Here is a 23,831-nt window from a genome sequence, read left to right on the forward strand (position 1 = left end):
CTCTTAACACTTCATTCATATGAGAGGAAATTGTCTCTAAGCTCTGACAATGCAATGAGGGTGTTTATTTTTTTTCATGAAAGCAACTTCTGTTTTCAAATAAGGCATAGAGGAGCCACATTTTAAAAAGACAAAATTGCTTCCATTTTGCAATTTTATGATGAAATTATAAAGCTTTTCCTCAAACATCTGTCACATAATCTAGATTCAGAATTGCTTCATGCATTCAACACTTTGGAAACACTTTCACTAAGTAATCTGTTACTCTTTAGTGACTTAAAGCATAAAGTCACCTAGCCAATGGAATGATTCATAAAGCTACAAACATGGACATGAAATTGTATTTGTGAAAATGTGAAATTGCCTATAGGTTTTATCACTGTTCAGGGACTAAACTATCAGGAGTGCCTCACTTTTCCTTAGGCTAGCCTTTGCTGGAAGTCATATCTTACTGTGATACATGTATATTTTTTGATATCATAAATTGTTGATTTTTTCTATATTTTTCATTTAACATTTCTAGAAGTAGAAATATCCTATGGAATGGAGTCTTAATAGGAGATAAAAATCAGCTATTGGTGTTTTAAACTTGGTAAGATGTCTACTCTTTGCCCTCTGTGAAAGTCAAAGTTGTTTATTTGCTTTGTCAGGTAATAGAATAATATTCTCTATTCAACTGCTTAATCCCCCTTCCTCCACCTATGCCCCTACCTTAAAATATTTGCTCCAGCTTCAGCTTCTTCTTCCAACAAAGAGAAAGTGTTTCTTCTACCATTTTCTCTCATACTCACTGAGTATGTACACAACAGTTCTAAAAATTTTAAATCCCTATATTAATTTATGACTGAACATGTAAAACTGTTGGGTCAAAAATTGATTGTAACCACTGCACACCTATTAAGGTGGCCAATGTCCAGAACACTGAGAATACCAAATACTGTGAGGTTATGGAGCAACAGAAGCTCCTGTACATTGCTGGCAGGAATGCAAAATGGTACAACTACTTTGGAAGACTGTTTGGTAATTTCTTACAAAACTAAACATACTCTTGTCAACACTCCTTTGTATTTATCCAAAAGAGTTTAAAAATTAAGTCCACATAAAAACCTGTCCGTAGATTTTTATAGCAGCTTTATCCATAATTAGCAAAACTTGGAAGCAACTAAGATCTCTTTCAGATGAATGCATAAATAAACTCTGGTACATCCAGACAATGGGATATTGTTCAGAGTTAAAAAGAAGTGAGTTATCAAGGCACAAAAAGACATAGGGGGTATTTAAATGCATTCTACTAAGCAAAACCAATCTGAGAAGATGATGTGCTGTATGATTCCAACTATATGAAATTCTTGAAAAGGCGAAACTATAGAGACAGAAAAAAGGTAATTAATTGACAGGGTGTTGAGGGATTGGAAGGGAATGAATAGGCAGAGCACAGAGGATTTTAGAGCAGTGGAAATACTTTGGATAATATTATAATGATGGATAGATGTCATTATACATTTGTCCAAATACACACAATGTGCAAAACCAAGAGTGAACCCTAAGGTAATATAGACTTTGGGTGATTATATGTGTCAATGTCGGTTCATCCTTGTTTTTTGTTTTGTTTTGTTTTGGTTTGGTTTAAGTACCATTAAAGTGAGTGATGTTGATAATGGGGGAAACTATGCATATGTACTGGCAGGGTGTATATGGAAAAATCTCTGTACTTTCCGCTCACGTTGTATACCTGAAATTGCTTAAAAAAAAAAAAAAGGCTTAAAAAAGGTGCACTGTACTAGGCTTCTACCTGGTATGCTACTGAATTTTCATCTTTCTGATCTTGACTCACACTATTTTCAATTAATATTTTTATCACCTAGCTTTATTATTATTTTTTATTTCCAGCAGCAGGGTAGATTAGAAAAAAATTAAAGAAAAAGATTATCCTATAAGACACCTAGAAATGTGAGAGAAAAAAATATAATGAATATTTTTATCAATGTATAGCTGAAATCATAGGAATGGGATGGGAAATCCCCAAAAGCCTGTAATTAAGAGGTAAGTATAAGCCAGAGTGATAAGCAGTGAGCTGAAGTTGTATGTATCTTTGCAAGTTTTATTAGTTATAGCAAAGAGTTTGAACTTTTTAAGTCCATATGAGAACTAGAAATAAAGCAATGGGTCCACTCAAGACAGAGTTAGAAAACAGATTCCAAATAAAGCTGAGACTCCACTCTCCCTAAAGGGTATGACCTCAGGTAAAGAAGAGAAGGGAGAAAATCCAACTACCATTAAAGAGAGATGTTAGGGAACTTTGTGTCAACAAGGTTAAAGGAGAAAGTCTCCCTAAAGACCTTATAACCACAGTGCTGTACTTCATTCAGTTTTGAGATTCAGCTTTAAACTACCTGCAAACCAAGTGTCTGATTTCAGCTCAGGTCATGATCTCACAGTCCGTGAATTTGAGCCCCATGTAGGGCTCTGTGCTGACAGCTCAGAGCCTGGAACTTGCTTCAGATTCTGTGTGTGTGTGTGTGTGTGTGTGTGTGTGTGTGTGTCTTTGCCCCTCGTGCTCTGTCTCTCTCAAAAAATAAACATTACAATTTTTTAACTCCCTGCAAACCAAAAAATTAACATAAAACTTGTTACCATTTTAAACCTTGTTCATCAAAGATTTTATTGAATGACATTTTAACAAAGACTTGAAAGATGTGAGGAATGAAGCCATGTGATACCTGGAGAAAAATGTGAAAAGTAGAGAGAACCAAGAACTCAATCCCCTGAGTGAGGCTAGAGCCTGAAGTGACTGAAGACTGGGTCATCCTCAGTGCACTTTTCCCATTTCATGGTATGTTGCTTTATTTTGGGCTCTCAGATGTAAAACAAGTCACTGGTCTATGTGACAGCAATACTGAGGAACCAGAGAAAACATAGAAGTTAGTGACACCAGGCCCACAGAAAAAGCAGACCTCAGACATCAGACTTTAGGTTTCAGCTTAGTATTATCATGACAAAACTGCTTAGCAGGAAACATCTTCTCAAGGAGCAAGACCCATTTGGCCATTAATTTGAGCTCTTCTGCTGGGCCAGATTTTGTCCTATTCAGAGACATGAAACACAATGAAGTGTTGTAACATAGGTCTCTTAGGAACTGATGATTGAAAATATAGAGAAAATGGGAAAAGATTATATTTGGCCAAGAATTTCCCCAAATTGATTAAAGACATAAAACCATAGGTTCAGGAACTTTAATGGATCTTGAACTGAATAAATAAATAATAAAAAATTCAAAGCTAGATACATAGCTAAAACAGCAGATCATGATATACATAGGGAAAACTTTTAACAATAATAATTTGCAATGGTTATTTACCTTCCTTTAAAACCAACAGACAGTTGCCACCACTTAATGGTAATGATTGGACACTCCTGAGATACATGATTTCTCTCAAATGAAATCAGTCCTGTCTATCTGTGCTTATTTATTTATTTTGCCATGCCCAATAAGTACATCTACTTAGTTTACAGGCCTTTGTATGTCATGTGCATTCTGAACTCAGTCTTCTCATTTGTCTTCTTCCTGAGTGCTTGCTCTTTGTGATCATCACTTGAAGTCTTACCCATGGTCTCGCCTCCACCTTGAGACCTTCCCCAATCATGCCAGCCTCCATCAATGGTGCTCACTATATCACACAATTGCATAGTGGCTGACATTGCTTCTATTTATGGCTGTGTGTCTCCATGCTCATGTGAAGTGTTATGTCAAAAGGACACATATAATGACATTGGTTTAAAGCTGTAGTTCTCTAACACTTGCATCTAACAGATTCATAAAATTTGGGGGAAATATAAAACTCCCAGCTCTTCTTTTTGATGAAAATACATTAAAAATCATCATCTACTATCTATGTGATTTCATAAGAGAAAGGACATTTTAGCAATTAAAATCTAATAAGGACATAATCTCATGCAAAATTTAATAAATTTACCTTAATATGAAGCTCACTATATTCTCATTTTTCTCTCTTTACTAAAAATAACAAATAAAATCTTGATCGATGACAGTCCCATCTGCTTCTAGGCAAGAATTTAGAAATCAGGGCTCTGCTGTTGTGTTGATTCCCCTTTTCCTACTGCTGGATTTATGGCCAAGAAAGATAAATAAATCTTTGACTAGATTAAGTAATCAAATCTGAATTTTCTTTATTTTCTCACATTTTCTTATTTTTTTTACCATGGATCATGTTTCCATTCCTCACCCCTCATCCCCAGTTAGGTCATTGAGAGTTTTTTGAACATATGGGTTACCAGTGCAAACAGAAATTTGTCTTTCAGAATTTTTTAACTGGAAGTTTGCTGTATCTCTTTGTTGCAGAAGCAGTTTTCATTTGTAGCTTTACTACACGTAGTAGCTAAAGGTGAAGGTCAACGTCTACTTCTAACTTTCATTTTATTGTCTCTTATGTTGGCTTTTATTTCTTACTTTTTTCTTTCTTATTGTAACTCTAAATTTATTTACTGTTTTCTAGCATTCTTTTTCTCTAAGTTGGCCTGGTTTTTACTTCTGTGCTTTTCTCAGCTATATTTAGATGCTTATATAACTTTAGTCACTATTTCTACCCACAGTTCTTATTTATAATAATATTTTCCCTTGTGCACTTAGAATTCATTATTTTTTAACATTAGTTTTTCTATTAAAGCAATACAATTAAGTAGAGAGCATTTTGAACATATTTTTAAATTAAATAAAATCACTCAAAAATCTTACTCCCAAAGATAAACATTGTTAACACTTTATATATTCCCCATATTTCCTTATAGTCTTTTAGTGGGTCTTATACCCTCCCCTCTCAATAGAAAGTGGATTATATATATGATAACCAACAAAAGAATATCCAGAAGTCCTAAATGGAAAATAACACATAGAGGGAATGCATTTGCCTGTATTTACCACTATTAGCCTGTTACCATGATTAGAAAATAAGGTAGAGCATCAAATCATGGTATTTGAATTTGGAGGATGAAAAACTTATGACCTAAGGTCTTTGGCAGTCAAAATGACCATTATCTTGATCTATTCAACTCTGTTTTTGAGGACAGCAAATGAAATACTTTGGGCTTAAAAAGTGTCCCCATTGTGAAAACAGTTTTCTGTTGTTAATAAGTGCTATACCAGGATATCAACAAGTACTGATTTCAGAGGTTGCAGTATACCTGACAGACAGTTTGTCTGCTTCTTCCTAGAAGAAAGTGTTCTGTATCCCACAGGCTGTCTGTGGGGGTCATGCAACCCACCTACCCAGTTCCCTTCAACACTTACTCTCATTTATCTCACCACCCCCTGCTGATGAGGCCAGTTGTCAGCACCAGAACTCAAAGCCAGTCCCTACTTAAAGTGGCTTTCTTGTCCTTGGTGTTTGATTGTTCCTGGAAATCAGACTCAGGGAATGACTTACATCAGAGTGGAAGCCAAGTAGTCATGTCGACTCAAGGGCAGAGGTCTCTACTTAGTGTTGCAATACTGGACCACACATAGAGACGAGCAATGACAAAAGGCCATGCAGACTTAGAAAAAGAAATGTCTTCATTTTTCTACACCTGATGACTTTCTGATACAAGGCCCATTCTGCATACAGTGCGTCTCTCTCTCTCTCTCTCTCTCTCTCTCTCTCTTTCTCTTTTTGTCTTGTATTTCTATGCTTTGTATAGCATTCACCTCTTTTTTTGTTGTTGTTGAGCTCTTTTCGTTTTGTTTCATTCCTTGTAAGTTATGACTGAATGACAATCCCTAGGAAAAGGGATAAGAGATTCTGCCTGGATTGTAGAAAGATGAACGGAGGTTTAAGAAAACATCTCAAGGACTTGGTAGAGGGAAGGGTTGCATAGGGGAGACCAAAAAAAAAAAAAAAAAAAAAAAGAAACAGAACCTAATGGAAGGAAACCCTCTCCACATAGACAAGCTTTGCTCTAGACTGATAAGTTCAGTAAGGAAATACTTACAAGTTTGTGTGTGTGTGTGTGTGTGTGTGTGTGTGTTGTATTGTGTTTTGTTGTTGTTTTTAAAAAAGCAGTTTTGTTGAAGACGAAGTGCCAAAGTGCGAAACTGTCTCCTGGATCTGGCCAGCATCTCAAAATTCAATTCAGGACTTTCAGCCTTAGATGAGCTGTCAGAGCTTTGGTCGGAGTTTTACCCAGAATCTGTGACTCCCTCTCCCTAGCTTTCTTTCTCCTTTTCTAATATTTTCCTCCTCATATTCCAGTGCCTGCAGTTGCCTACTGACCCTGTCTTTTGGTCCTTCAGTCACGTAACACTGTGATTTTCCATGTGTTTCAGCAATCTCTAGAGGTGCAGATTGGGGCCTGACCCCAGGCTAAATGTTTTATATAACAGGAAACTCACCAGATTCCTTTCCTTTCTTCCAAGTAGCATCTCACCTCTAAATTCTGCCTGCTTTTGTTCACTCTCCAGTGCCATCAGATAGTTGTTTTATTTATCTTTTTATCAAAGTTGAAAGTTTTTTTATCAACCTAAGGTGGCTGGTCTGATAAGAGCTACTTGGCCCCAGTGGAAGCAGAATGCTTCTGTAAGTCTATTTAGAGTCCAGCTTTTCTAGTATTAACTCCCTCTCTTTGTTTTAACCTCTTAGCCAGAGGCAGAACTGCTTCAAATATACATATGTATGTTTTTTCTAAATCCATATATGGCAGAAAGTGGCATTCTATTTCCCTTCTACAAGAAAAGCCACTTGGCTAGCTAAGTATGTGTCACAACTGTACTGAATATTGCAGAGCAGAATATTGGAGAGATAGGCAATGAGATAGGAGAAATTTCTATTTGATTCTAACAGAACCATACCATATGAAAGCAGCAAATTCAAGCTACAGATATGAAAATCATAATTGACTAACATGTTTTAAGACAATGGCCAAGGAAACTCCACGTACTCTTTGGCTGCTGTAGATAGATCTTCCCCCTATAAAGAATGAAGAAAAATAATAGCAAAATTTAAACTACAGAGTGAAACCTTTATTGATTAGGACTCAGAAAACAAAACAAAAGCCTGAGTACCAGAAAATAGTTTAATAAAAAGAATGTTTATTAAGGTGTGGGAAGTGTTTAGGGAAACCAAAGATGGATGGAGCAGATTCCCAGGGTGCAACAAGCACAGGGAACCATTTCTACCCTAAGTCTGAAGGAGCAAGTTCAGAGAACACCTGAGAGAGTCCCTCCCAGATGCTGTGCTAAGTCTGCACAACCTGGAAGGAATGGAGGCAGGGAAATAATTATTCTGGTCTCATTCTACTCCTGTCCTTCAGTCTCCTGCAGGTGCTTTCATTGGCTAAACTCAACTGGAAGCCAGAAGATTCTCTACCCTATTGATGTAGTCCATACATATTAGCTTCACAGGGCACATGATGAGGGCACACAGGGTGAAGGGGGGTGAAGGGTGGACCTGGAGGGTAAATCAGAAAAATACCCCAGCACAGAACTTAGGAAAATTTACTGCAGATGATGGAAGAAAGAATGTCATCCTAAAGCAAAAATGAAGTGCAGACATCTGACAACTATTAAGAACTATAAGAACTAACAGAGCATTTAAGAAATAGGTTTGGCATTTTCGGTAGGATATGAAAGGAAATGATCTCTATGAAACAGAAGCAGAAAACTTATAAGGAAATAAAAGGTTAAGATCTAAGTAAAGCTCAATAAAATAATTATTTAAAAAATTAAAGATGTAGAAGTAAAAGAAATAATAAGAAAAATTTATATGTTAGAAAATCAAACAAGTTTTAGTCAATACAGAAAACTCAGCTGATATGTAAAACCTTAAACATAGAAATTATAAACAATACATTGATGACACATAGCCAATAAAATTTAAGTTCAAGGCCAAGTTTACAAGTAAAAACAAGAAATCCCTGATGCCAGAAAATAAGAGGAAACAGTGAGTGGAGTATCTGGATTTAATCTACACCTAAATGGCTGGATTTTAACAACTTCACCAAGATGCTTGTGGTAGTCATAGGCCTGGTGTCTGGGAGACAGAGCTGAGCCTCCTAAATAGAAGAATCTACATGAGTTTCTTGTCCATTTCAAAGGACTAGAGACATTGCACGCTGGCCTTGGGTTATAGCAGAGGGCATCAAATCTTCATGGGTCACTGAAAGAATAGATGTAACCTGAGGGAAGGAGAAAATACAAACTTGTGGTTGTGATGTCTGAATGTGCACATTTACCCAGTGCACAGAGAGAAGCACAAAGCCTAGACATTTACCTAGAAACTAGAAGGACACCCTTACAAAAAACATCAAATAGTTTTTAAAAGAAATGATAAATTCTGTAGATCAAATAAGGCAGGATTAAAAGGTACAAACTTCCAGTTATAAAATAAATAAATCATGGGAATGAAAAGTACAGCATAGAGAATATCGTCAATAATATTGTAATTACTTTGTGTAGGGACAGATGGTAGCTACAGGTATTGTGGTGAGCAATTCTTAATGCATATGATTGTCAGATCACTGTGTTGTACACCATCACTATGTTTCAACTCTATATTGAAACTAATATAATGTAAAATAAAAACTGTGAACTGGGGATAATTTGTATAATATGTTTTAAAAGGTTGATCATATATAAAGAGAAAGGAATGAAAATTAGGCTGTCTTCTATCCCCATGACATGACAGCAATATGAAATACTGTACAAACAGTTATGACTCTGAGGTAGGTAGGAAAAGCCTGTATCTTTCTATTTGCAGAAATAATAAGATTTTCCATATTTGATTGAGTATAAGAACACTGCCTAGAGCCAAAATTTAAACCTAGGATTTGTTTTTAAATGCTAAACGCAGTGGTTTTTCCACTCTAATTTATAGTGAATATGGGAAAGATGCATAAATGTATCACAACTTTAAACACCTCGGTAAAAACTCTATATCTTTGTAGAACAAATGATGAAAAATTTCAGCCCGGTTTTTTGAGATTTAAACAATGAATGTAAAATAAATGCTGTAGACTGTATAATTAAACTCCTCTTTCTTTGTCTCTCCAACGCTCCTCAAAAACTGTAATCCTTCCCTGCTTAAATCTAAAGTTAAATTAAAGAAACTTTGAGGAAAAAGGAATCACCACTTACAGACATTATAAAAAGTTGATTGTGGTCAGGGAAATTTCCTATGGAATTCTCAGTAAATCATTTAATTATTGCCTGAGGGAACTGGAAAGTTCCAGAAACCATTCTCAAGATTTTCCCAACTTCATATGTCCTCAGATCATGGGAATAAATCAAATCATGCCAAAGTTCTGTCAGAATTAAGTACAAATTTTACATTATTTATATATGAGTGTAAGACTTCATGTTGATATGGTCACAAACATTATAAAACATTATAAAGCATTATAAAATTTATGTCAGCATCACTGTGAGCTATTAAAAATGCATGTGAAACAAAATTACTGGGCTATAAATTTCCACATGAAGTTACATAAGTAGACGAAATTTGAAATGAAAATTGTATAAAACTTTCATGCAAGAAAAAAACCTCTTGAAAAAATGATTTTCCAAATGGCATATATGTAATGGCCAAACTCAGTGGAACTGGTAGCTAGAGATGTTTGAAGAGGGTTATCATACTAAATACACTAAAAAAAGTTAAAATATAATTACATGTTCTTCCTTTATCATTTGTGTGATAGTTTAAAGCACGCTGTTCATGTCTGGAATTGAAGGACAGAAAAGCATATTTAGTATTTTTGGTGGTGTTATTGATACATCAGTACTCCCTCCTCCAAACTGAATCACAGTGTTAGAACACTGTTGATTATGAACTAGGGGAGGAAGGACTTCTGATAGCAAAGATGTGATGTTGTGATGTTTGTATCCAGCTGAAAGAAAAATTCCATGATCTGTATTAGAAACTATAACACACACACACACACACACACACACACACACACACACGCGCGCACACACACACACACACACACTATACAAAGGAGTGAGAAAAAGGGAGAAAATTGTAAGAAACTGTAAGAAACTGTATGGAAATAATGCTTCAGACAATATCTTCCCAAGTGATGTAGTATTTTAAAAATATTAACTCTATGTTCATATGATTTCAATATTATTGGTGCCTCCTTAGTTATAAGAATCCTTATGAATTTGTATTTATTTTTATATTACTGAAAACCTTCATACTACATGTCATGCTATTAAATTATTTCACATTCTACTTAAATTTCTCTAATAAAATGGTAATGCATATATATATTTTTGAGCCATTGACGTTCTCAAGGGATATATGCCAATACCTTGATGAATCTCTCAAATTTTAAAAACATAAGTATAACTGACTTCATTTTTTTACCAACACTTTGTTTTTCCCTGCCATATCCTAACACTAAAATTTGACTACATTTTTATTAATATCATTCTTATTTAATGGCTATTTTTCAGAAATAATATGTTTATTTCATATAGGGTGATAGAAAGACTATGGAATGACAACTAAAGCATAAAATTGTGTTGTGATTGCTCACTGGCAAAGTAAACAATTTGCCAACACACACCAGAGTTGCAATGTGCAAATAAAATCCATGAACTGGCAAAACTATAAATTCCTCTAAGCCCTGTACTTCTTAAGTGCTAGGGGAAACTGTGAATGTTGAATCTTCAGATATTAAAAATCTACTTACTGTGTGTGTGTGTGTGTGTGTGTGTGTGTGTGTTGTGTCTGTATTATGGTTGACAGGTTTTTTTTTTTTGTAAATGTCCAAATATTAAATATTTTATGATTATTCATATAAACAGAAATTTATATAAATTGTAATATGTATAAATATATTACAGTGTACAAATATATGCACAAATATAATATACATTTATTTATCTACCATTTTTCAAGTATTTCAAAATGCTATTTTCTTATATTGTATCATAGTATGTTAAATTAAACTTTGTATTCTGAGATAATTGTAGATTCACATGCATTGTGAAAAATAATACGGAGAGATCCCTGTATCTTTTACCCAGTGTTATCCAATGGTAACATCTTACAAACTATAATACAATACCACAACCAGAATACTGATATTGATGCAATCAAGATACTGGATATTTCTATCTTAGAAAGACCCTTTATTTTCACTTTTATAGCCATACACACTTTCTTCCCATCCATAACTCCTTCTTAATCTTTGGCAACCTTGAGTCTGTTCTCCATTTCCTATAATTTCGCTATTTCAAGAATGTTATAATAATGACAGCCTATACCATGAAAACTTTTAGGATTGGTTTTTCTTGTTCAACCTAATTTTCTCTGGAGAGTCATCCAGGTTACTGCATGCATGGATAACTCATTCCTTTTTATTGCTGAGAAATATCCCATAGTATCCACTGAGAGATATCTGAGTTGTTTCAATTTTAGGGCTATAAATATCAATGTGTAGGTTTTTGTATAAACATAAATCTTAATTTCTCTATGATAAATGACCATGAATACAATTACTGGGTCATATCTTAGTTGCAAGTTTAGTTTTGTAAAGAAACTACTAAAATGTTCTCAGAATGACTGAATCATTTTACATTCCCACCAGTGATGTAGGAGTTATCCAGTTTCCCTGTATGTGGTTGTATCTCATTGGCTGATGATGGTGTACATCTTTTATGTGCTGTATGTTCTCTAGTAAAATGGCTCTTCATGCCTTTGCCCATTTATAACTGGATTGTTTCTATTTTTACACTTGAGTTTTCAGAGCTATTTTATATGCTGGAGATACCAATTCTTTTTTTTTTATATAGATTATAAATATTTCCCTTCATTCAGTAGCTCCTTTTCTCATTCTCTTATCAGAAACTTTCAAAGAGCAATTTTTAAAAAATTTTTATGAAGTTCAATTTATCAGCTTTTCCTTTCATGGGTTATTCTTTTGGTATTAAGCCTAAGAATACTGTAGAACTAGGAGATTTTCCTTTATTTTTTGTTCTTACAGATTTATAGTTTTACATTTTGTAGTTTAGTCTATGACCCATTTTGAGTTAATTTTTACATAAAGTTGTGAGATTTATGTTGAGTTCCTCTTTTCCTGTTTGTTTGATAGTTATTTGATATCTCATTGGTTCAGGACCATGTGTTGAAATGGTTCTTTCCTACAGTGAATTGCCTTTACACCTTTGTCAAAAATCAGTTGGGCATATTTATTCTATTTCTGGGTTCTCTATTCTATTTCAATCTATGTATCTATCCCAGTGCCAACACCACATCTTTCAGTTACTATAACTATATAGTAAGTTTCATAAAATGAATTGGAAAGTATTCCCTCCTCTTCTGTCTTCTGAAAGTTTGTGTAGAATTGGTGTCATTTATTCTTTAAACATAAACATTTAATAGAATAATCAAGTGAAAACATATGAGTTTTGAGATTTCTGCAAGATGTGTTTAAATTACAAATTTAATTTCTTTAATAGCTATAGGGCTATTCAGATTATCTACTTCGTATTAAGAAGTTGTGGTAGATTTTTTTTTTTCAAGGAATTGGCCCATTTTAGCTAAGTTGTTAAATTTATGTGTGCAAAGGTGTTTGTACCATTTCTTTATCATCCTTTTGAGTCTGAATGGTCTTTGTAATGATATACTATTTCAGTCCTGACATTGGTCATTTCCTTCAGACCTGATATTGGTCTAATTTTTTTTTTTCCTTTGTCAGTCTTCCTAGAGATTTGCCAGTTGATCTTTGCAAAGGACCATCTTTTTGTCTCATTGATTTTTGTGTATTGTTTTCTGTTTTCTATTTCACTGATTTCTGAATTTCCTTTACCCATTCTTTTAGCTTTGTTCTGCTAATAACAGATTCTCTTAGGTTTTGTTTTTTGTTTTTTTTTTTTTTTTTTTTGAGAAGGTCTTAATTTCCTCTTCATTACTGAAGAATATTTTCACTGACCAAAGGATTCTAGATTGATAGTCCTTTTCTTTCAGCAATGGGACAATACTGTGCTGATTCCTTCTGGCCTCCATTATTTCTGATGAGAAATTCACTGTCATTAAAATTACTTTTCTCTTATAGGTAAGGTGTCATTTTTTTCTCTCCTTTCAATTTTTTGTCTTTAGTTTTCAGGTGTTTAATTATGATGTGTCTTGGCACGGATTTCTTTGGATTTATCCTGTTTTAGGATCATTCATTTTCTTGAACTTATAGGTTTATGTCTCCTGCCAAATTAAGGAAGTTTTCAACCATTATTTCTTTTTTACTTTTTCAGGCCCTCCTTCTTTTTCCTTTTCTTTGAGAAATCTGATGGCATGAATGTAAGATCTTTTAAAATTATTCCACAGGTCCCTGAGGCAGATTCTGTTCATATTTGTTTCCAGTCAATTTTTCTCCATTATTCACATTGGGTAATTTCTTTTGTTCTCCCTTCTAGTTTCCAAATTCTTTCCTCTGTCCCTTCCATTTTGCTCTTCAATCCATCCACTGATATTTCTTTTTGGTTACTACATTTTTCCATTCTAAAATTTCCACTTGTTTCTCCTTTGTATCTTCTTTTTCTTTGATGAGAGTTTTCATTTCTTTGCTAAGGCTTCCAATTATCATTCGTTTCAAGCATGTTCATAATTGCAGAGAACATACACAGACTCATGGTAAAGGGAGACTGCATTTTGACACCTATGCAGCAGACCTCAGGAGCAAACAGTCCTAATAATTTAGGGGGATGGAGGACCCCAGGTACTGTTTTGTAGTTCTGTCGGGGGTTGGGTGTAAATTCAAGCAAAGTATACAGAAAACTAAACTAATGAAAAAATGAGATAATTACAGAGAAAAAAATGTACACAAAATGTCTCATAATACACTGCATGGTTCTTTTGTGAATATTTAGAGTCATGGCATTATCAGTGAATACTAAGTTCACCTAAGTTATGATATTTAAAAGGTAAGGGAGGGCAGTGTGTTTAAGGGGATGGTATTTGGGACAATGGGAATTCAGTGGAATTCATTGCTCATTTTTGTTAGTAGTAAGTCAATATGTAATATCTAAAATGCAAATGGAGAAAGATAACTATTAGCAGTTGTAAGGAATTTTGAAGGCAAATGTTACAAAAATGGGTAAAAGAGTTAAATGCGTTTGACTCTTAGAAGTGGAAGCTAGAGGCAGTGATGGCAAAGTAGAATATACAGCAGCGTTTTTGTTGTTGTTGTTGTAAGCCTGTAGATTCTAATCAAAATTAAGGTTATATTTTTAAAAACTATATAGATTTTAACTCGCACTTGAAGTGTGCTCTCTTACTATGGGAGCCAGTAACTAATAAACCTTTAAGTGACCCTAGATATGTTCTGTTTGTATTTGGAAGGACTTCTGAATTATGAACCACTTTTCAATAGTTGCAAGTTGAACACTAATATTTATGTTAGAAATCTCATAATATTCTGTAAACTGGTGCTAAGCCTCTATAAACTTTTTAAAGACTTTCAGCTAAATCTTCAAGGTTTCTCTGCTCCAGTTTCTTTGCTATCAAATCTATAGGAGAGAGAGAGAGAGAGAGAGAGAGAGAGAGAGAGGATGATGATGATGATGTTATAAAAATACTTTTAATAAACTACATCAATGAAAGTTTGTCACAGAACAAACTTGTAAAGGTTTTACAAATTTCCTTGTCCTGATTATAGGGTTCTCTTTTCCCTTAACTGAATATCCTCATAAATGCCTTTCTGGCTTCTCTGTGACATCCTTGATGTCAAAATCTGCTGAAAGGGAAGATGATCTGACTTAATCATACCTTAGCATACATTTAAGTCTTCATATCTGTTAGTGAGTTAAGCTGTTGTGCTAATGTAATAAGACCAAAATCTCAAGTGGCTTGGCACTGAGTTTCTTTCTCAGTCCCAGACCTTTATCATTTAACTTCCCAGGTGCTCATAGACCTTGAATGGCAAGTTAAAAAACAAAAACAAAAACAAAAACAACATAACAAAAACTTCCCATGTAGGAAAGAGGATGTTTTATTGGACTTGTGACTAGAACAACCACAGGCTCCCTGAACTATAGACAGTTACTGAAAGAAAGACTGGGTCTTAGTGTTTCACTGGTGTCAAATGCATTTATCTTATTTCCAGCCATAGCTGCTCAGCTGTTAAGAGATTTGGATATGCTTAGTCAGGGATTACCCAGAGTCTGCCTACAATATGGCATTTCATTGCACAGGCCAATGATTTATTGCCATTTCAAAGATATTCTTTAGGGGCGCCTGGGTGGCGCAGTCGGTTAAGCGTCCGACTTCAGCCAGGTCACGATCTCGCGGTCCGTGAGTTCGAGCCCCGCGTCAGGCTCTGGGCTGATGGCTCGGAGCCTGTTTCCGATTCTGTGTCTCCCTCTCTCTCTGCCCCTCCCCCGTTCATGCTCTGTCTCTCTCTGTCCCAACAATAAATAAAAAACGTTGAAAAAAAAATTAAAAAAAAAAAGATATTCTTTAAATATTTGTTTAATATTTATTTAGTGGGTACAGGAAGGGCCTAACTTTTAAACTAATGAGTTGCCTACCTATTCATTTGTGTTTAAACCATGTAATTTATCTTATGTAGTAAGCATTATAGTGTGATTTAATTTATTTGGAATTATCTTTTACAATCTTTCTGTTACTCATAGCTTATAGAATGTTAGTTACTCTCAATCACTGAGAGAGGGGTAGTATACATGTAGTTACAGTCTTGTACAAATTTAAATGTCCTGTTTTGCTTATTTTCATGGTGGAAAAAAATGTTCCCTACTTTTCTCTAATCATTATTCCCTACTTTTCTTCTTTTTATTTTTTAAATATTTATTTATTTATATTTAAGAGTACGAGAGAGAGAGAGGGCGGGGAGGGGCAGAGAGTGAGGGAGACAGAGAATCTCAAGCAGGCTCTGTTCTGTCAACGCAGAGCCCAACATGGTGCTCTATCCCACAACCCTGGGATCATGACCTGAGCTGAAATCAAGAGTCCAATGCTCAACCAACTGCTCCTTTTTCTCCTTCTTTTTAACATTTAGTAAATTTAAGGTATATAGTGTGTTGATTTGATAAATTTATATATTGTGATATCACTACCATCTAGCATTAATTAACACCTCCATCGAGTCACATGATTACCATTTCTTTTTTTTGTGGTGAGAATAGTTAAGATCTAGTCTCTTAGCAACTTCATAATACAGTATTGTTAATTACAATCACCATACTGTGCATAGATCTCCAGAGCTCCAGGACTTATTCATCTACTGGTTATAAGTTTGTATCCTTAAATATTTCCCTACTTTCTTTTGAAAGTTCCTCAACAAGTTGCCTTTCTAGAAGGTACATTGAATGTTTAAAACTGAGAGGATAAATCCTGCTGCAGGGCTCTGGTCATTGCCCTGTGCACGTGTGATTTTAGCTGGAACCTTCTGCTGACAATGACTACTCAGTGTTGGCTGGTGTTCACCTGCTGGTCTTGGAGTTGAGGGTGGGCTTGCCAACAGTTGCAATATGTGGCCAGCAAACTTGTTGCAGGAATCCCAGAACCACTCAAGCAAGATAGGGTGATCGGTGAGGAGTGTTTTGAAACCTGTATCCACTTAAGGGCACTGTCTACTTCAGTGGAAGTATAACCAAATTACATTCTGGTAGTTATGTAAGGAATTCTACATGGAAAGCCCAGTAAATTGGCACCAGTGTCTGATTTACTGCAGTGGAACTTTAGCACTCTTTATTGGTGTGGTCTCAGGTAGCTTTCCGGCTTGTGGCTCAACTGTGTTTTTCCATCCAATTTCATTGATGCTGTGACTAGTGGTATTCCCCACCGCTCCCCCTCAATACCATCTTCTCTAAGCTTTATTTGGTGTAATCTTGGACATTTTTGCCATTTGGTATATTTTTCATGAGTATATGAAATCAGTTGATGAGAGTGTTTCAGACCATACTGCCACGTAGAATGGATCTAACTGGAATTGCTTTTCCAATATTGTTGATAATTTTTCTGTTGCTTTCAATATTCCCTTTAGAATAAGCAAAACTCAACATACCTTGGGTTAAATTGCATAATCTATAAATGCAAAGCTAGTTGAAAAAGGTTATACTTGTATGGCATTTTATAGTTTATGAAGAGTTTTCCATTGTGGAAACAATCTTGCCCTGCAAACAGTGGCAGAAAGAAAAAAAAAGATTGGAGGGTTCTGAATATGGGAATTGGTAGGCTTTCTTCTCAGTTTCTAAAACAAAATATACTTTGACAAATAAAAATGAATTTATATATTTTCTTATCCAGTATACATTGGAAATTTGTGTTCTCTCGAGGGGTACATGTACTTTGATTCTGTGGGAGGTGTGTTTGTGTGCATGTGTGTGAATTAATCACCTTAATTTTAAGTTAAAGATCCACTTTATTCTCCTTCTGTTTTGCATCATATTTTAGTATTTCCTGGCATTAATTGAAAATAAATAGTACCAGACCCATAATAACTTCTAATTCCCAAGTTGTTCCCTTGACCACATGGATAGTGGCAGGATGAGATAAGGAGTTACATGTTTCCGTTCACTTCCAGTCTATTTGACATATTTAAAGATATTTATAGTACATGTTATCAAATTTATAACATTTTTATGAGGATGGGAGTGTTTTACATCATTGTTTATTTCTTTACCCATTTTATCTATATTTGAACACTTAAAAGACTAGCTAATTTGAGATATTTCATTTTTGAAAGACTAAAATATTTCAGGTTCACAGCACATCACATGGTATTAAAATGTTTCAATATATTTATTCCCATGGAGGAACACTGGGCTAAGAAATAGGACAACCATAGGGGCGCCTGGGTGGCGCAGTCAGTTAAGCGTCCGACTTCAGCCAGGTCACGATCTCGCGGTCCGTGAGTTCGAGCCCCGCGTCAGGCTCTGGGCTGATGGCTCGGAGCCTGGAGCCTGTTTCCGATTCTGTGTCTCCCTCTCTCTCTGCCCCTCCCCCGTTCATGCTCTGTCTCTCTCTGTCCCAAAAATAAATAAAAAACGTTAAAAAAAAAAAATTAAAAAGAAATAGGACAACCATAATTGGACTGTATCAAGATTGCATATCCCTATAATTGACTAAACTTACTTGTAAAAATTAGTATTATTGACAAGAATTGATTGCTAACCTTCTTTTTTCTTAACTGAAGAAAGGTTGTTTTTTTTTTTTCCTGACTAACTGGGTGTTAACACATTAAAAAATGAATAAAATATTAAATAAAGCCTGCAAACAAACAAAACATTTCTACCTTTTCCAAAGTGTTGCAAATATAATATTTATTTATCAGGTATACAAAATTAAGATAAAAATATACTAAGAACTAAATTATTAAAATACTAAATTTTTCCAGAAATACAAAAAGTAACAATAAGACTTATAGTAATATTAATATAATATTATAATATTAAAGGGAGTTTCAATATTTGGAAAACCTGTAGGCAAAAGGGTTTTAAGTAAAGTACCTTTAGGAAAAATGGTCTATTTCTGTGACTGTAATCTTAAAGTTTCTAAATCTACTATAAAATTTATTAACATATATATAGATATTGCACATAGCTATTCAGAAACATTTTTACCCTCCAACACTTTCTACTTATACTATAATGTATACATATGTTTATGCATGTGCATATATTATATCTAGACCCATGTGTATCAGTTATGTATTGTTATGAAAATATTGCATAAGAAACAACTGCAATACCTTAAAGACTGAACAATAAGCATCTATTTATCCTACACTCATGTGCTCAAGTGCTGGTGGCTGGGCTTGCTTGTTCTGCAGTCAGCTGGAGTGAGGAAGTAGTTCTCCTGATTATGGCTGGCTCGCTCACACATTGGGAATGAACTGGTGTTGGCTGATGTTAGGCTGGCCTTGGCTGGAATGACTGGGGTGATATGGTTCTACTTGATGTCTCTTTCAACCACCAGCAGACTAGCCTGGCCATGTTCTTAGCTGGTAGTGGCACAAGAACAATGGCAGACAATTATGTGCTCTTTTTTTTTTTTTCCCCAAGCCCTGAATGTACCCACACTACAAACATCCTCCTGAGAAAAACAAAATTACATAGTTGAATTCAAAATCAAGGGGTAGGGAAATATATTACATTATGTTTTGAGGAATGACATTCAAAGTCATATGGCAAGTAATGTGAATGGAGAGGTAGAGAATTGGAAGCATTAATTCAATCATTCTTCTGAAAATTTATATTTGGATTTTTAGATAAGACTCACCTGAATGGATTCAGGATGTTTTATAATTGTAACTCAGACATTGACTATCTATTGTGAAAAAAAAAAAAAAGCCTTGAAATTTTCCCTAATGTTAAATAAAGAAAACAGTTTTGCTTTGATAGATATTTTAATATGAAAATTTTCTTTTAATTATAAATTGCTAAGTGCAATTAATGAAGATGGAATTGAGTAAGGCTTAAAAGGATTTGAAGGTAAATGGTAAAAGGTAGAGAGGAAAATATTGAACATGATGTGTGTGATGGCTTTTCTGGAATTCTGTGACATTACAGTTCCTTTTTCACTTGTAACATATCTTGTACTTCTTCCCTCAAGTTCAGACATCACAGAAACACTTAATGGCACTTAAGTTGCATCAGGCCAAAGAAAACAAATGAACAAGCTAAAACAAATGTATTTCACTTCCAAATTCAGAGCATGAGACTGGGAAAAGAATTCAGGGCTTTGGAAACGAGTCCTGGCAGTCAGCCATTTCAAGGGTTTTTGCCTGGGGATTTTAGGCCCATAAAGATATACCAGAGTAGGAGGAGAGGGAAAGTATAGATCAAAGCTGTATAATCTAAATCTTGAAATTGCAGAGATGGACTATAATGAAGTGAAGCTGGTATCAAATTAGAGATACAGGCTTAGTTTCTCAGAACAAAGGAGTTTGAGTCTCACCCCTCTAATGCTTGTTATTGTTAAATATTTGTAGGCCTCACAGGCAATGCTGCAATTATCTCTCCCAGTTATTAAATCCACTCTGCATTAGTAATACTTTTGGAAACCTCATGTGCTGAAGTTGCTTCCCGTTGGAAATGCATGCTTTCCTGCTTAATGCCAGCTTAAGAAAGAATAAAGAGAAGTGGGAAAAAAGTACTGAAAGATGACATATTCGGAATTTATCTAGAATATGACTTTGTTGTAAAGAAGAGTGTTCTGAGAGACAAGAGAAAAAATAAATTAGTATAAAAACAAAGGGGAAAACTCATAAATCTCTTATAAATTGTGAACATGTAGAATATTTGAAAAGCTCTGTCTGGACTGCCAGAATGTTTTGTACTCAAATTGTATCCATGAGAGATAGTTTCTTATTAATTGGTCTGAATCATCTATTCTTGGGATTCTTCTTAGATCCATGCAGTTATTTTAGGAAAAAGAAAGTTCAAGGGACCAATAGATAACAGAGATAACATAAATCTGAATTTGCTAGTGCATGCTTTTAAAATCCATAGCTCCCATGATTTAAAAACTACCTTCAACAACTGGTTAGGCATTTCATTCCACTATCAGTTGTCCTTAACATTTTTGAGATAAAGGTCCCTTGAGAGGCTAAGCTAAACTCTTTTTCCATGGCACATTCAGAGACCAGTATTTTATATACACTTTGTGGAAAGAAACTAATGATTTTTAGTTCTACTGAAAAATAGGATAACCCTGTTGCGTTTTAAAGACATAAAAGCGTGCGCAATGTTGCTAATTATAAATGAGATGACCAGATGGAGAATGTTTATAGTAATAGTAATAATGATAAATTGGTAAAATGCTTTGTAATTAAAGCATTTTTATGTACATTGTATGAGTTGATCCTCAAAACAACACTGTTATTGTTTTTATCGTCATTATTTTATGATTAAAACGACTGAAACCTCACTACAAACAAATCTCTTCCTAACAGCATTAAATGGCACAGGTGGATTATGACTCTAGGCTCTCTATTTCGGGGACTATTACTTCTACCACTCTTTTCTGTATGGTGTACTTCATATGTCTCATCTGTAAAGCTTGCTCAATAGTAGCTCCTACCTCACAAAAAAGTGCTGAGAGTGAATTGATCTTTAAAACCAAGAAAATTTGGGGCGCCTGGGTGGCGCAGTCGGTTAAGCGTCTGACTTCAGCCAGGTCACGATCTCGCGGTCCGTGAGTTCGAGCCCCACGTCAGGCTCTGGGCTGATGGCTCGGAGCCTGGAGCCTGTTTCCGATTCTGTGTTTCCCTCTCTCTCTGCCCCTCCCCCGTTCATGCTCTGTCTCTCTCTGTCCCAAAAAAAAATAAATAAAAAACGTTGAAAAAAAAAATAAAACCAAGAAAATTTTCCAGTTAGTCTAGAATCAGCAAGTATTTATCCTCATGGCTTCTATATAAATATCTCTTTAGAGATGGCCAATAATTGATGTTTAAAATCATATGGGTGTAATAAAAGATTCAGTTGAATTTAACTACATTAAGTGCATTTGATGAAACTAGTGGTCTACTCAATTTTGGACCCCTGGTAAATTGGAATTTCTCTTCTTTGAAGCCCTGGATACAACCAATAGGAGAGTGTGTTTGGTGCCTAAGCAAGTTGTACTCTAGAAAATTCCTTTATATTGAGGGTGCCTCACCTTCATACACTAGTCATCAGGCTGTTTCTGAGAAGGAGTACAAGGGGCACGTCAACAAATATACAGGCTTGATTTTGGTAAGAGCCTCCTACTTGAGCCCTACAGGCTTCTTTTCTTTCCTGGTAATCTAAACAGAATATGACCTCCTTATACTTCTATCTCAGTTTATCTCACTGCTCCTTCATCTTTGATGTGCACCTGTGCACACAAAGATTTTCTGCATACTTCTTAATATAGAAAGAGAGCAAGGAAATGAAAGAATCCTGTCAGGATTGGTGACTTTTACATTTTGTCTATATCTATAATCTCTATAACTGTTTAGTCTTAGTACTAGAGTTAAAAGGTATTAACATTCATCACTAGTTGTTTTTGTTTGTTTTTGCCACTATATCTCCATTTATTTCTTGGGTAGCTAAAATTTACTCTTGAATGGTTTCTTTGGGAAGAATTTATAGGCACTATATACCCTGAGTTTTTATATATCTAAAGTTCATTGTTTTTATTCTTACGTGAGAATTTGGGAGGTAGTAAAATTATCGAGTCACACTATCTTTGAGGCATTATTTTACCATCTTCTAGTGTTCTGTGGAACTTTTGGAAACTAGCCTGATTATTTACCATTTATAAGTATCTTCAATTAGCAATAATCATGCCTTGGATAAACCTCATTGGCTACGATACTGCCACCACACAAAGCTGCATTTATAAATATCTTGGTCTTTGTACATTTAGAGGGCTCTTTCATTCCCTTTGAAGTCCAGTGATTTTATTATTCTGTAATAAGATTGGTCATTCTGTATCTAATTTTTCCTGGTACATGCTGTACTCTTTCTGTCTCTGGATTTACCATTATTCCTTTCATTTTCTGGAAAGTTTTCTTGTTTTATATTGTTAAATAATTGTTATATTTCATTATTTTGATTCTTGCTTTCAGGGAAACCATTTATGTATATGTTTGATTCCATAGTGATCATTTTTTCCTGGAGCCCTCCTTAACTCTTTCCACTTCATTTTGCTTTCTATTCTCAGTGTGATGCTCCATGTTCCTTGCCATATTTTGTCCTATGTAATTCTGTCAGATTAGCCTCCATTTCGGTAATTGTTTTACTTCCTACTCTTCTTTCCTAAGCTATTTTGGTTCCTGTTTCATTCCTTTGTTACATAGTTTCATGTACTGTAATTGTTTGTATCTTTTGAGTAGTTGCTTTGTAAAACGAACCATTTCATTTAAATTTTAATTTAAGACCTATTTTTTTGTCATCTGCTCTGTGGCAAGATTATTTTGGTGAGTGTCCTTTGCCATTTGCTCTTCCTATTTCCTCCTTCATGTGGTATTGTATTTGATAAGAACCAATGCTGATTAGTTTTTGACCATGTGTTACCTTTGAGTGAGGTTCTCATCCTGAACCAGTTATTTATAGGAGATTCATTATAGGACTGGGCAGTTTATAATGTGGTTGGGCTGTTTTTTTTTTCTCTGTGTCTAACGTAAATGAACAGCTGTGGGTCTGCCTCCAATTATGTCACTATCTTTCACTCTGCTCACTGACTAAATGCTTCCTGAAAATATGGCATGTCAGTGGAATTCTTTGTTCAGCCTTACTGATCCAGATGTTTGTTGCCATATTAGTTCATGGAAGTTCCCTCAGTAACCTCACACATTCTGATGTTTCAATTGAGAGATACTGATTTGTGATACTCACCTTGGAAATTCTGCCGGTTAGTCTGAGCTCTGTAGCCGTTAAGTATCCATCCTTCCCTGTTTACCTTCCACCATTTTTCCTTCTCTGAATTTGGATATTCTTGCTCATATTATTGTTGTTCTGATTCACAGATGCATTTTATATATTTATTAAAAGTAAATTTTAAAAATATTTCTTATTCTCTTTTTTTTTTTCAGGGTAGTACTGCCTTTTACATTGGGGCATAAAATATGATTAAAAAAATATTTTAAAGACATTTCCCAAAAGCATTGGAAAACTCTTATAAATGTGAATTAATTTTTCAGTATAAATAACACTTCTATTATTGAAAAGTTAAGAGTTTTGTGATAGAAAATGCCATAAAGGATACTTACATAATCTTGCACATGATAACCCAGATCCATTTGTTCATTTAATAAAGAAGAATTATATCTAGAAAACTTTTAATGGATTATTAAATTGAAAAAATTTAAGAATTTAATGTTATGTTGACTAAAATAGCTGACAGTGGGAGAAACTT

The 23,831-nt window shown here is 34.8% G+C and overlaps 1 pseudogene; it reads right to left on the reverse strand.

The window, feature by feature from the left end:
• Positions 1 to 22,188: 22,188 nt before the first annotated feature.
• Positions 22,189 to 22,306, reverse strand: LOC125922295 (uncharacterized; annotated as a pseudogene).
• Between the last annotated feature and the right edge of the window lie 1,525 nt (positions 22,307 to 23,831).

This window comes from Panthera uncia, chromosome C2, assembly GCF_023721935.1.
Source record: "Panthera uncia isolate 11264 chromosome C2, Puncia_PCG_1.0, whole genome shotgun sequence".
NCBI classification, from domain to species: Eukaryota; Metazoa; Chordata; class Mammalia; order Carnivora; family Felidae; genus Panthera; species Panthera uncia.